The 14,008-nt window shown below is 36.5% G+C and overlaps 1 protein-coding gene across 2 annotated transcripts in view; it reads right to left on the bottom strand.

Moving 5' to 3' along the window:
- Positions 1-14,008, bottom strand: part of LOC138705163 (uncharacterized) — a 42,473-nt gene that overhangs the window by 18,830 nt on the left and 9,635 nt on the right. Inside the window, exon 1 of one of the 2 annotated variants that reach the window (XR_011333646.1) lies at positions 13,637-13,657. The exons of the other annotated variant lie outside the window; for it this stretch is intronic. The gene's annotated coding sequence lies outside the window, so the exon portion shown is untranslated. Of the gene's footprint in view, positions 1-13,636; positions 13,658-14,008 lie in introns of those variants that run through there. 2 annotated transcript variants of the gene reach the window in all.

The following is a 14,008-nucleotide window of genomic DNA, read 5'->3' as shown; positions in this document are numbered from 1 at the left end:
GGTTATCAAGGTCTCGTCCCATGTCCAGCAAGATCGCCAGATCTTAATCCGCTTGACTTCTTCTTGTGGGGATAGCTGAAGATCCTAGTGTACGCCATACCTGTAGACCAGGTCGATGATATTCTTCCACGGATTGTCAACGCCTGTAATACCATACGTACTACACCGGGGACAGAACATCTAGAAGCTTGGAGACCGTTATTTTTAAGCGGTCCGACCACCCCCTCCTCCCGCACTAGCTGGTACGGTACCATTCATCTGCAAAACATTTTCTGAACGGAAGTTATTGTATTGTGAGAGCGCAGCTGGATTAGTGAAAGTAAGTGGTCAACGTTTTCAGTTTGTAGTGCAACGAACAATTCTGCTGTGTATGGGCTCTTCTGTAGTGACGTCACTGAAGCCTCTACAGTCCATGAGGATTTACTTGTCTAGTCCCTTTTAGAAAGAGAAAGAATACTCACCATCTCTCTCTACCCTCATTTATGGTGACGGCGGTATGGTCGACACTCCTTCCAGCGACCAGGAGTTAGCAGCGGCGGCACTCTCTTCCCCTCCAAATTCTGACTCCTCTCCGCCAGAAAGTTCCTCGTCCGTGTCCGTGTCGTCCAAATTTATTACGAATCGATCGCTAATTTCGTCTACTAGTCCGTCCTTCTCCCAATAAAATTGTTCGACTTTTTCCACGTGTTCACAGGCCTTTCTCCAATTATCTTCCGTCACTTTTGCAAGAGCGCTCTCAAACAACAATTTCACATCTTTACTTTTGAACGAAATATTACGCTTCGCAACGTCATTTTTAACCTGCCCCCATATTAATTCGATCGCGTTTAAATCACAATGGTATGGTGGCTGTCTCACTACAGTATGGGAGTGCATTGTCGCAATTTGGTCGATTTCATATGTTTTGAAATTATCTTTTTTAGTTTTTACAAGTTCATATAATACAGGTTTCGTGGATCGTAAATCAAATTCAATGTTATTGTTACGAAGCCAGGACTGCATTTCAGATTTCGGTGTTGATGAAATTGGTGCCTTATTGAGTTCTGTTGAATGATAGGGGGCATTGTCCATTACAATGATGCTATTGAGAGGAATGTTTGGTAATAATTGATTAATGAACCAGTTCTTAAACACAGTGCTGTCCATCTCCTCGTGGTAGTCTTTAGTTGATTTAGATTTGAAAGTTAGAAGCGCGTTTGGAATGAAACCTGTCGAACATCCGGCGTGTAAAATAATAAACCGTTGACCTTTTCCTATTGGGGTTTGAAGTGGGAAGTCAATTTCGTGATCATCGCTTTTCCAAACTTTGCTTTTCGTATGGTTCACATTAACCCAAGTTTCGTCTAGATAAACAACGGCGCGTCCAGTGGCGCGTAATTCTTTCATTTTTCTTAAGAATTTAAATCTCTTTAAAATAACATCTGACCTTTCCATTAAAAATTTTCTGCCTTGAGTATTTTTAACATACCTAAATTTCATTTTTTTAAGAATTTCTCTCAAACTCCATATGCTTCCAGTAAATAAGCTTTCCTTAATTAATGCGTCATTTATATCCTTCAAAAAATCAGTCCGATACAAAGAATAAATTACTCGTCTTATAGCGGCGGCAGAAAATGAGTCAATTGCAGTTTTCTGAGGGGTCCTGTTTGGGCGTTTCTTTCCTGGAGTTCGCAGAACACTTCCACTTTCTAGTGCCTCCCTTTGTTTTTTTAAAATCCTGCTAACACTACGAGACGATATACCTGTCGCTGCAGCAGTTCTTTCGATAACACTCGACACAGATATTGTTTGCTTTCCGCGTTTCAGTGCCTCATATTCTTCAGTAAAGAATTTGTGTACATTAATAACCATGTTCATACTGTCCGACTTCAAGGCTTTCCCGCGTTTTCCCATATTGCCTACCATGATTATTAAAAACAAGAGCACAACACACATTACAATGTTTAAGATAACAGGGAAACCATGCAATTCCGAAAACATTTTGTTTAAATTGTGAATTATTGTATATTATATTATATTATATTATATTATATTATATTATATTATATTATATTAAATTGACACAACGAGACACACACTTACTTCACTATTCACTATTCACAAAACACTACTGAATAAATGAACTCGAACAACGCCAAGACGCCACTGAGAGACCCACTAATTGGGTTTGCAAAAGTGTGTTCTAGAAGGGCCAAGGGAGGAGGGAAGGGAATTCCAAGAATTCTACAAAAGAAAACCTTTCCCCCCTTACATCTGTTGACAGTCGATAGACAAGGACCGCAGACAAGGATAGTAGAAATCACGCCAACTTAACCCTCATGCACTGTAGTCGTTCTGTCCCCGGTGTACTCCCGGCATACTTGAACGGATGTGGCAGCCAATGTTTCGGCTGTGCCAGTATTGTTTACAAGAAAGGGGGCGTCGGTTCCTAGCTCTTATGTTATGTATATACAAGTTGTTAAGTGTGATTGCCTGTTGTTTTTCATTGAAAACTCAGTCAGCAGAGAGTCAAGCCATTGGTCCTTACGTGGCCTATCTGCCACAACACTGAAACAATTGCAGCGCCGCACCGGTGCGAGATAGGACACACATTGTTTAATTAAAAAACCTCTACCATATTCTTCTTTAACATAAGTTATGAATCACTCTGTATATTCAGGATATCTGAAGGCTTATTCGATACTCGGGCCCGTAAACTTGTTTACCAGCAAAGTAAGAACTTGGTGCGTAAGCAATTTTTGGTGGAGCCCCCTTGATCAAGAACGAGACTATTTTACGTGCCTTCGGTTTTATTTCATTTCCGTGCTAAGTATTTTATTGCTCCTACAGAACCATGGATTATGAGTGGAAATAAAAACAGAATTAATGAAAGGAAGAGAAGAAAAAGTTGCTTTATCTTGTTTAACTTTGATCAAGAAAACATACTGAAATACAAAATTTAATCAATATTGTAATTAAATTTTACTTTTTGAATTTTTAATAGATCAGAAATCAATGTGAAGTATTGCATAATATTTAAACAGTACGAAATATGTCACTGTTTTTGTTATCAACAACTCAACAACCATCATCTTCCCGTTTTATCCTGTTCGATCGTCAGAAATTTTTAAATTCTTTGAATGAGTGACTACTCATCACAACATACGATGGCACAAAACATGACATCCATACAATTCTTCCTAGATTATTAAATGAAAGTAAATTTATTGAGTTGACAAGTAAATTCAATTTTGGCAGGTATGCATTTTCTAGACTCATTGATAATGACATTTTCGACTCGATTAGAAACTACTTAGCGAACTTTTTTATTTCTAAATTTAATAGTTTTGAAGGTACGACAAAAGAATACTATGAAATAAAATTAAAAAATGAAGGCTTACCAACGAGAGAGAACTTACACGAACTGTATAAGTATTTCTGTAGCGAAAGAGGAATTAAAGATACTAGAATAAGGGGAGATTTATATATGCTAGCTGCACATTGCAGATTGAAACGTGAAGTATAACTTAGGTAAGTATGTATGTAACAACATACTAAAATGAGTTGAGTCTTGCACAAAACTAGACGCAAGTGCAAGATAAAACATCTTATATTACATATTTAAATTGTAGAAATTATATTTAAAAATGGCATATCTATCTGTAAAATTATAAAGTGTGTAATGTAAGGTTTTAAATGATTAAATGTATGTAATTTTCTGTGAATTGTAATATAATAAATATCATCATACAATTCTTCCTAGTGAGAGAGAAAGCTCAGACGATAGTGCGTTTTCCTGCAGATCAGGAGCTGCGTTCGAGCGTGGGTTCTGTACCCGTTTGGATTGCAAATCAAGATTTTCAGGTATAACTCCCTGTAAAGTTGATTTGAATAATTTCGAGGGAAAAATTGTTCCGGAGCCGGGTATCGAACCCGGGACCTTTGGTTTAACGTACCAACGCTCTACCACTGAGCTACTCGGGAACTCTAACCGACACCGATCCAATTTTTCCCTCTATATCCACAGACCTCAAAGTGGGCTGACAACCGTCAAGCAACCAACTTCGAGTGCACACTAACTCCGTGTGACTTAAATTGTGGTTTTCTGTTAACGAACAGTGACGTGTATTATGCAAATCAAGATTTCAGGTATAACTCCCTGTAAAGTTGATTTGAATAATTTCGAGGGAAAAATTGTTCCGGAGCCGGGTATCGAACCCGGGACCTTAGGTTTAACGTACCAACGCTCTACCACTGAGCTACTCGGGAACTCTAACCGACACCGATCCAATTTTTCCCTCTATATCCACAGACCTCAAAGTGGGCTGACAACCGTCAAGCAATCAACTTCGAGTGCACACTAACTCCGTGTGACTTAAATTGTGGTTTTCTGTTAACGAACAGTGACGTGTATTATGCAAATCAAGATTTTCAGGTATAACTCCCTGTAAAGTTGATTTGAATAATTTCGAGGGAAAAATTGTTCCGGAGCCGGGTATCGAACCCGGGACCTTTGGTTTAACGTACCAACGCTCTACCACTGAGCTACTCGGGAACTCTAACCGACACCGATCCAATTTTTTGGATTGATTGTCAGGCTGAGTTCTTTTTTTGAGGTTTCCCTACCCAAGACGAATGTCAAATAATCACATGACGACTTTTCGGCTTCATCTCGCCAAATATCGTCCCGTTATCATTAATTCCATCGGTGCTAAATAATGTAATAGTTCACAAAGCGTCCTTAAATAACGTACTAAAATAATGGAAAAAAAATCTAAATTTCAATAGCGGGGAATCGAAACTTGGAATAATTTCTATAGCTGAATAATACTCGAAATCAATGAATGACTATTTTAGTAAATTAAATTCTCTGTGTTTAAAATGTTAATCACGCCCATCATATAACTTCGTTTAAAATGCGTACAGTAGGCCTACATATGTATGTGTTTCCTTGTAAGGTCACCAAAATAAAAATAATGAATATTCTTTGAAATACTGCAGACCAAAGCAGAGGACTCCACCCCGGGGGCGTTACCGAAAGGAAATCCTGTGGGCGAGGTGCGCCAGACATCAAGAGCGACAACCGGGATGTAGAGACGCCCAGGCAGATCTTCAATGGTCCATAGAACCGTCAGAAGCAGGTGAAAATTTAATTAACTAATTTATGTATGTATTGTGTCAGTTCTAGACTAGATAACAGTTGATACAAAGTTTCTAGGGATAATTTTGAAACTCTTTACTCCATTGTGACCCACGCGATAGCCTTTTGTAGCTACAAAAACAGCGAACCCGCCTTCGATTCTCGAGAGGAAAGTGGAGATTTTAATTCATCTTTATGAGACTGGGCGTGATCCCTTATTTTGTGTTTTTATGCGTCTTTTAAACGGTGACCTTGTACTATCCTGATCCCAAAATGTTCTGCTACTTATGAATAAGTTATATATGATTGAGTTCATTCTTGGAAGTTCTTATCGCAACGCCTGCTTTTTCCACAACGCCCATCACAACCTAGCTGGAGATCGAACCCGAACCGTCTGGATGAAAAACCGAAACACTAGCACCGAGCAGCAGATGTGGCTTGAATGATTGTATCACTTAAGATAGTACTGGACTCTCACTTAGAATTCGACACGGGGAAATTAAAGAGGATATTGCGATCAAGTCCGCAAGACATTTAACAGTAATAAATTAACAACAATAATAATAGTAATAATAATAATAACAATAATAATAATAATAATAATAATAATAATAATAATAATAATAATTTATCCTCCTAGCTGTGGGACTATGAGCAGAAAAGACTTTTTTCTCGAATGGGGTTTGGTTTATTACATCGTATGCAGGTGTTGAGAAACTACACTTAGATATAGGTAAAAAAAAGGTAAAAGGTAAAGGTATCCCCGTAACATGCCATGAAGGCACTTGGGGGGGCATGGAGGTAGAGCCCATGCTTTCCATGACCTCGGCACTAGAATGAGGTGGTGTGGTCGGCACCACGCTCTGGCCGCTTTTTACCCCCGGGAAAGACCCGGTACTCAATTTTTATAGGAGGCTGAGTGAACCTCGGGGCCGTTCTGAAAGTTTGGCAACGAGAAAAAATCCTGTCGCCACCTGGGATCGAACCCCAGACCTTCCAGTCCGTAGCCAGCTGCTCTACCAACTGAGCTACCCGGCCGCCACACTTAGGTATAGGCCTATATTTAAACAGGAAGTTATCTGTTAATGTGAAATATGCTTATGAAGATATCATTAGATAGAGGTTTTTTCGCATAATTCAGTCGGAAATGTAGTTTTTTGCCATCAAATGCGGGTTCTCTGGAATTGTTGTTTGAATGGGACAAGACGGAAGTTTAATTTTCAAAACATCTTGAAAATTTCACATTCTGAAGTTTGTGAACTCAATAAGTAAATTGTGGGAACACACACGCAATGATTAAAAAAATTATCCAATTATGTCTCTCTCCATACAATAATGTAGTCAAGCAATTGGATTCTTTCCTTTATGCATTTTTTTAAATTTTCGGGCAGTGTTTGTTCTTGTGTTGAAATGTTTGCAGTATGTTGAGAAATTCATTCAATTTCATTCAATTCCTGTAGTATGAAATTCATTGTATCATTTTTTTTCCCAGCAGCAACAGAGTAAGAAGTACCGGTATTCAATTCTTGTTTAGATTCTCTTATGAAATAGGGAGAAATCACTATTGTGTTGTAGAAGTACGATGCGGTATAGAAAGACTAATTTCTTAGCAAAACGTTGCTGGATCTCAAAACAAATTTTTATTAATTGAACATAAATCACTTTTTAACTCTATACACTTAACATAACGGTCATTATACAATACTAAGGCCCGGTTGCAGAAACACCGATCAAAATATGATTGGCAATCAAGGAGGGTTTGATTGGCCATCAGTTCTATTTCTGTTGCAGAAAGAACAATCAGTGTTTGATCGGAAATCAGTCTTCCATCAGATTTGATCAACAGATTTTTGCTGGTTAAGTCACTGATCATCGATCAAGCAGGCTATTTATGTTGTTCTGTTTATAATGCAGTATTATATAGTAAATAGTTATAGCGTAACAATATTGTTTTCGACATAATGGATTCTTCTGATGAAGAAATTTTAAATGAAAAAAAAATATTATTAAGAAGAGGGCGTTTCCGTGATAGACATGAATTGTTTTTATGTATAATGACAGAGAATTTGAGCAAAGATTTAGGTTAAGTAAGGATTCCTGTGTTTTGTTACTTTCAAAAATTGAAACAAATATATGCAGACAGACAAATCGAAACCTTCCACTTTCTCCTATGAACCAAGTTCTAATAATGCTGAGATTTTATGCTGTTGGAATTTTTCAGGCGGTCTTGGGTTATCTTGTTAGGGTCCACAAATCAACTATTTGCCGAGTAGTTAGGAATGTTACGTATGAAATTGCTTTGTTATGGCAGGGTCTCATAAATCCCCAAACTTCAAATAGGGAACGATTTGAAATCCAGAGAGAATTTTCAGCCATGTCAGGATTTCCAAGAGTAGCCTAATATTGGTTGTATAGACTGCTCACATCCCCATCCAATCACCTAGTTGAAATGATGCCGAACTTTATCGAAATAGAAAAGGTTTCTTTTCTGTGAATATACAGGCAATATGTAGTATACACCATCATTGAAATTCTGGAATGTTGTAGCCCGTTTGCAGGGTTCTACACATGACAACACAATATTTTTAATGAGTAGGTTACGAGCTCCATTTGTAAACAGAGAGATGGGAAATGGAATTATTTTGGGTTATGGAGGCTATGCATGTTCCAATTTCTTGTCGATTCCCCTAGCAAATCCCACAACAGAAGCCCCCTCACTTTTTTTTTTTTGTTTTCTTCATATTCTTTCACTATATTGTAGTCTATATACAAATAGAAACCGCCTGTTTCCTTTCTACAAAAAGCAACAAAACAGCAAAACATTCACTTGTTTTCCTAGTCACCGCCCACTTGATGCATTCCTTTCGCGACTTTTAAAGAGCATCAAATTGGCTGTGGTTGCTAAATAGCGCTGTTGTCAAATGTATTTCTTTCTTAAATCACCAATTAGTAAATTGAGACAAGTTGATTGGAGATTCATGTTTGTGCAACGCAATGAACAATCAAATAAATCAGACATCAACTGATTGGCGATCAGGGACTGATTTGATTTGCGTTTCTGCAACCGGGCCTAAGCTTTTTTTTTTTTTAAAGTGCCATTTATGCAACACAACTCTTCCACAATACTCTTCCTTCTGTTCCATTCAGTGAAGATTTATTTCTTTTCAATTTTTTTTTCAGTTTTGGAAATAGATGATACTCTGAGATGGCTAAATCTGGCGGTTATGGAGAATGCTCAGTCAATTCAAAGCCAACTTCATCAATTTTCTGCAGCATAATTAGGGTTTTATAAGCGAATGCATTTTATTGCAAGAACAATACGCCTTTAGAAATTTTTCCAAGATAATTTCTTCTCAAAGCTTAGTTAATATAAAAGAATAACACGCTCCCATCACAGTTTTACCTTGTTCTAAGTAATAATCTTTCCGTCTTTGTCCTGAAAACTGATGCGATGTCCTTTCCTGCTGACTTTTGAATGAGAAATTTATTTGGGCAGAGAGGACCAGAGTGTTTTCATTATGTTGAATGTTCTTTGGCTTCTGTATCATAATGATAGATCCATATTTCGTCCACAGTAGTTACAATTTGATCTAGAAAGTTGAAAGAATTCTCTTCAAAATGGCGGCAAAGCGACTTGGAAATTTTAACTCTAAGCCATTCTGATCGGCGTTCAGGCATTTAGACATGATTTTCTGATACTTAAATCGTAAAGAACGAAGGCAATTCTCAAAGTCTCTGATATAGGCCTACGTTTGAGCCCAATTTGTCGATCCTCAGAAATCATGTTATACACGACATCGATATTTTCTGGAGTATTCACAGAAACAGGTTTCCCAACAGGGTGTTCATCTTTGATCTCCGTTCTTTCTCTCTTACATTCCGAAACACAATATTTTATGGTGGCGTACAAAGAAAAATGATTCCTCAATGTAGGCCTATCCACCATATCCACATGAATTTGCTTGCCGGACAATTCTTAAAAAAAAAAAGCACTTTATCAGTGACCGATACTCGCTTTTATCAAAATTTAATTGTACATCTGACATAATTTCTTTAAAAATTTACAATATAGACTCGGCTAAACATTGTATCACCAAACGTGGAGTAACTATTGCCCTAGATCATATACGTAATAGATGGCTCATCCCTATGTTAAAATCGGTAGCACTTTGAATATAACAACAGCCAGGATAGCCACCCGTAAGCCGTAAACGAACACGAGATGGCAGTACAGTCGCTAATGCAATTAAAATGGGAGTTATGACGTGACTCCTTATGTAACAACTAGATGGCTGCATAGCAAACCTGACAAAAGTTGTTACCGTCAGAGCCTATAAGGCCGAGGAATCTGGATATATATATATAAATGATCTAAGCTATTATACAGTATAATCTCTGTTCATAGTAGTCACTTTCGCTTTTGTTTATAATGAAAGTTCAAAGCTATATTAATACTCATTAGTAGTCCTACTACAAGTTTTATCATTACTGTTAAGCAATATTATCTGAATAACTGATTCTAAGAATTCTGTTTCTTTAATAATAATAATCCGTGGCCCCACAGCCCTTGAAGGGCCATACCGACCAGCCGGCTGTTGGCCTCACGTTGACATGTCGAAGCAGAGGTGGACGATCATCCAACCATAATGGAGATATCCTGTGGTCAGCACGATGAATTGTTTCTTTGTTTACCTTTATATTTAAATTTTCCATTTCTGTTATTATTATTATTATTATTATTATTATTATTATTATTATTATTATGTCTATTGATTCTTAATACTGTATGCACACAATTTGCACTATTACTATGTAGGCCTACATTTATGTTCACAGCACTGCTTTTTATCAGTTAGACCTAAACTTGTTCTCATTAGTATTGCCACCTCGATTCTTAAAAGCCCGCTATAAAACAGTGCAGAAATCGCTAAATTGCTATATTTCAATGTAAAGTGATATTATTTTCCCGCTCTAAGTGCTAAAAAAAACGCTAAATCTCTATACTAGCAATACAAATTTCATAAAATTTACCAACTAAACCAGCGTTGTCAGACACAGCCTAAACGGAGCGGAGCGCTCCACTATAACTCGTTGCGAGCTCCGGTGCTTCCACAGACATAAGCAAGTTCACGCTCCGACTGGACGTCTCTAGCACCACAACCGGTTTCGGAGCTTACAACTCTGACACTACTGAACTAAACTAACACAAAAAACGCCAGATCTAGCGGGAAAACCGCTGAATTGGCAACACTTGTTCTCATACAAAAATCTCTCCAATAAAATTCGCAGTGCAATAGGGACGTTGGATATGGGGTTCGCTTTTTTAAACCCGACTGCGGACTATGGATTTTAAAGTACGACTTTAACAAGACTTCCTCTCGGAAGGAAGTAAAGTTGTGAGTCCTGTGTTGTAGATTTACGGCACGTGAAAGTAGTCTGTCTCTGATAGAGGGCTCCAGGCAAAATTTGTCGACCATTGCTCACCCACTTAGAATTTGGACACTTAATAAACTCTATAGATGAAAACGCCGTTAAATAAAACAATAGGTACTACATAATACTAATGAAAAAAACAAACATTAACTAAACAAATTAATTATTATTATCTACTTATTTCAGTACCGGTACTTATGCAAATTATTATTTTTTTGAAGAATGATAAATTACACATAATTTGATGTACAAATTTTCGTTAAATAGTTGAGTAAGCATTATTTTAATTTCACTATTAGGGGGGAGTTGGGTAGTATCGGACATCGAGTAATATCGGACAGTGCGTTTTTTTCGTCTACCACCAGATGGTAGTACCTGAATGACATGGTTACGTTTCTGTAGCGACATAACAGAAACGTAACCATGTCATTCAGGTACTATTTATTATCTGGTGGTAGATGAAAGAAACTCACTGTCCGATATTACCCGATGTCCGATACTACCCAACTCTCCCCTATAATTCACACTGAAGTGGGTAGGCTATACAATTTTCAAGATTTAAGTGCATATACTCGTATGTGCTTAAAAACATACGGTATCGTCTACATTCCTTAGGGCGCTACGACAAAGATGCGGCGACAAAGAACAAGTGAAAGCTACGATACTCGCCAGCCAATGCTATCGCGAGGTCATGTGTCGGATCGGGCCTGTAGCAACTTTCTAGCTCATCAGTAGAACCTTGTCAAATTTACAGTCTAGTTCTCTAACACAACGGTCTATTGCTAAATAGGCCTATGACAAATGTGAACAAAGAAACCAGAGTCGACCATCCAGTAGTCGACATTACTATATATTCTAACATGTACCTATTTTTTTTTTTAACTTTCCCTTACAAAAGTGTAAAATAAATTCATCGCAGTACATTTAGTGAAAGTAAATTGAATACCATTCTTCTGAAATGAATAATACACACAATATCCAAATTGAGAAAATTACAATAAAAAGTAAGAAATTGTTCTACATTTCGTTTCTATGTCAAACGCCTTTTCAAAATTAGTCAATTCTGTAAAGAAAAGAGAGTCTGAAAACTACAGAATGAAGGTAGCTAAAGCAATAAAGTTGTTTATCTGACTCAGGTTTTGTTGACATTGTTGGTTTTTTTCTTACTGCAGAATGTAACCTATTTTTATATTAGCGAAATTTATTTGACAATTACAATTATTATTACAATTACAACTATTACAATCAGAAAAAAACATTTAAAGTGTATTTGTAGTTATGCTATTACTGTTAAAAGAATCCTAATCTTATTATGCGTTCGAGCTTTTGATAAGTTCATTTTATATGTAATAGCATTCATTTCATTGTGCTTAGCATTGTTCTTTTCTACGTTGTTCAACTGATTAAAACTACAAAAAATACAACACGTAGTATTTGTAGCATTTTCACTTTTCAAAACAAAATTAGTGGTTCAATGAACTTGTAATTATATTTTTTGTGCTTAAAATACCGTTTGATATTTTCTTGAAATAATACTAGCTTTTATGTCTCAATTTATAAACATTTTAGAATAACTAAGGTAACCGGGGGTAATAAGGCCCACCTAAGAAATAAAACGTTATTTATTTGAAATGGAGACGTTTAGCAATTTTTTAAATAATGGACTAGCATACTTTTATAGTTCTCCTATAATATTTAACTTCAAATAAATATTCAAACAGACATATAAATGCTGTGAGCAGTAAAAATTAACATCATGTCACTGGGCCTTATATCCTGCTGTGACAGATAATAAGGTTCACAATGAAGAATATAAGTATTGAACATAATTTGGACACACAAAGTCTTCAATTTTTTCCTCAGTGAGACCTACATTTCATCGTGCACCCAACATTCACAAGAGACACACACATGTATATCTACAACAATTTTCTTCGCAGACGGAACACATCCGCGTCCCTTGGATGTTTATAAATTCTGAAATTGATGGTTCATCTGCATTAGGGATTGTAAGTCTTTCGTTTGTTTCATTTCTTGCAAAAAAAAGATTGCGCTTCAGAGTTTGAACTTTATAGTTCAGGGACTTCTATGAACTTGTGGGCGTTTCCACGTATTTATTTCATGGGCCTTATTTCCTGCTCTGTTCGCGCCAATTTTAATTTATGGAGTGCTCATATGCTCATTAGCGAAAGCTTTACGGTAGCCCCAAACTTCTTAATGTTTACACAACAACGTGCATTTAATATTATATTCATAACACATAGTAAAACGATTAAATATCAACTTAAATTTTGCAGAATTTTATGAAGAAAGCAGAAATAATCACACATAACTTGTTGCCACCAACCAACTACAAACAAGAACGAGAATCTAATTTCTTATATACCTCACGCGAATGTAAAAAGGAATAGATCTTAAGAGCTGTTGCTCTCTTTTGCAAAAGTGTATAACTAATGGCAAAGCTAGGTAGTGAGCCTTATAACATGCTGGGCCTTAATACCCTTAGGTACCTTATTATTCCTTGAGTAAAATTAGTTTATTATTATTATTATTATTATTATTATTATTATTAGACTATTCCTCTTCTAAGTCTTGAACATAATATAATATTCTATAACATAATAGTATAATTTGTTGTTGCTATCCAACGCCCGCAGTAGTACATTCAAACGCATAATTTTCTTATACAACAATTTGCGAAGATAAGAGGAGTTTTATGTTTTCAAAATTGTTATGTGTTGCAATAGTTGTGAGACAGGTTTCGTCCTAATCTCTAGTTACAGTCGATATTACAACGATTCGAATTGCCTGAATTGGATAATAAGTTAATAATAATAATAATAATAATAATAATAATAATAATAGTATTATTATTATTATTATTATTATTATTATTATTATTATTATTATTATTATTAATGGACTATTAAGTTGTGATTCGAGTAGTAGTGTTTTCGACTAAAATTGCAGAGAATCCATGTTCGATTTAAGGCATAAAGTGTACAGTGTACAATTATTTTGTACAGAGGCACTGTGTGCCCTTTGTTTTACGTTGCTTTAGTTAGCGGTCTTTATTATGTGTACCTTTCAGTTCGCTGTCCATGAGCACGAGAAGGTTGCACACACCACTAGTGAAGGAGATCCCTGCCTACTTGAACAGAAGGAAAACAACAGTTTTATCTCGAGCGTGAGGCATTCCCTGAGCAAAGGTCTGTACGAAGGCCCAACTACATTTTAATAGCTCCGGTGGCAAATTCCCAAGACCTTGAGTTGAGACAATTGCATGAAGAATCCGCAGGGGTGTCAAACAAGCAGTTTTCGCTCTCATTAAAAGGTACATATTGTTGTATCCCGCCATTATTTAGGAACAAATTTAGTAATATTCCGAATCTGTATCAAATCTATTATATGTCACTCTGGTGATTTGTATAATCTTACTGCTGTAAAGTATATCTG

This window comes from Periplaneta americana, chromosome 8, assembly GCF_040183065.1.
Source record: "Periplaneta americana isolate PAMFEO1 chromosome 8, P.americana_PAMFEO1_priV1, whole genome shotgun sequence".
Taxonomy (NCBI): domain Eukaryota; kingdom Metazoa; phylum Arthropoda; class Insecta; order Blattodea; family Blattidae; genus Periplaneta; species Periplaneta americana.
This window is presented reverse-complemented; position numbering and strand designations above follow the sequence as displayed.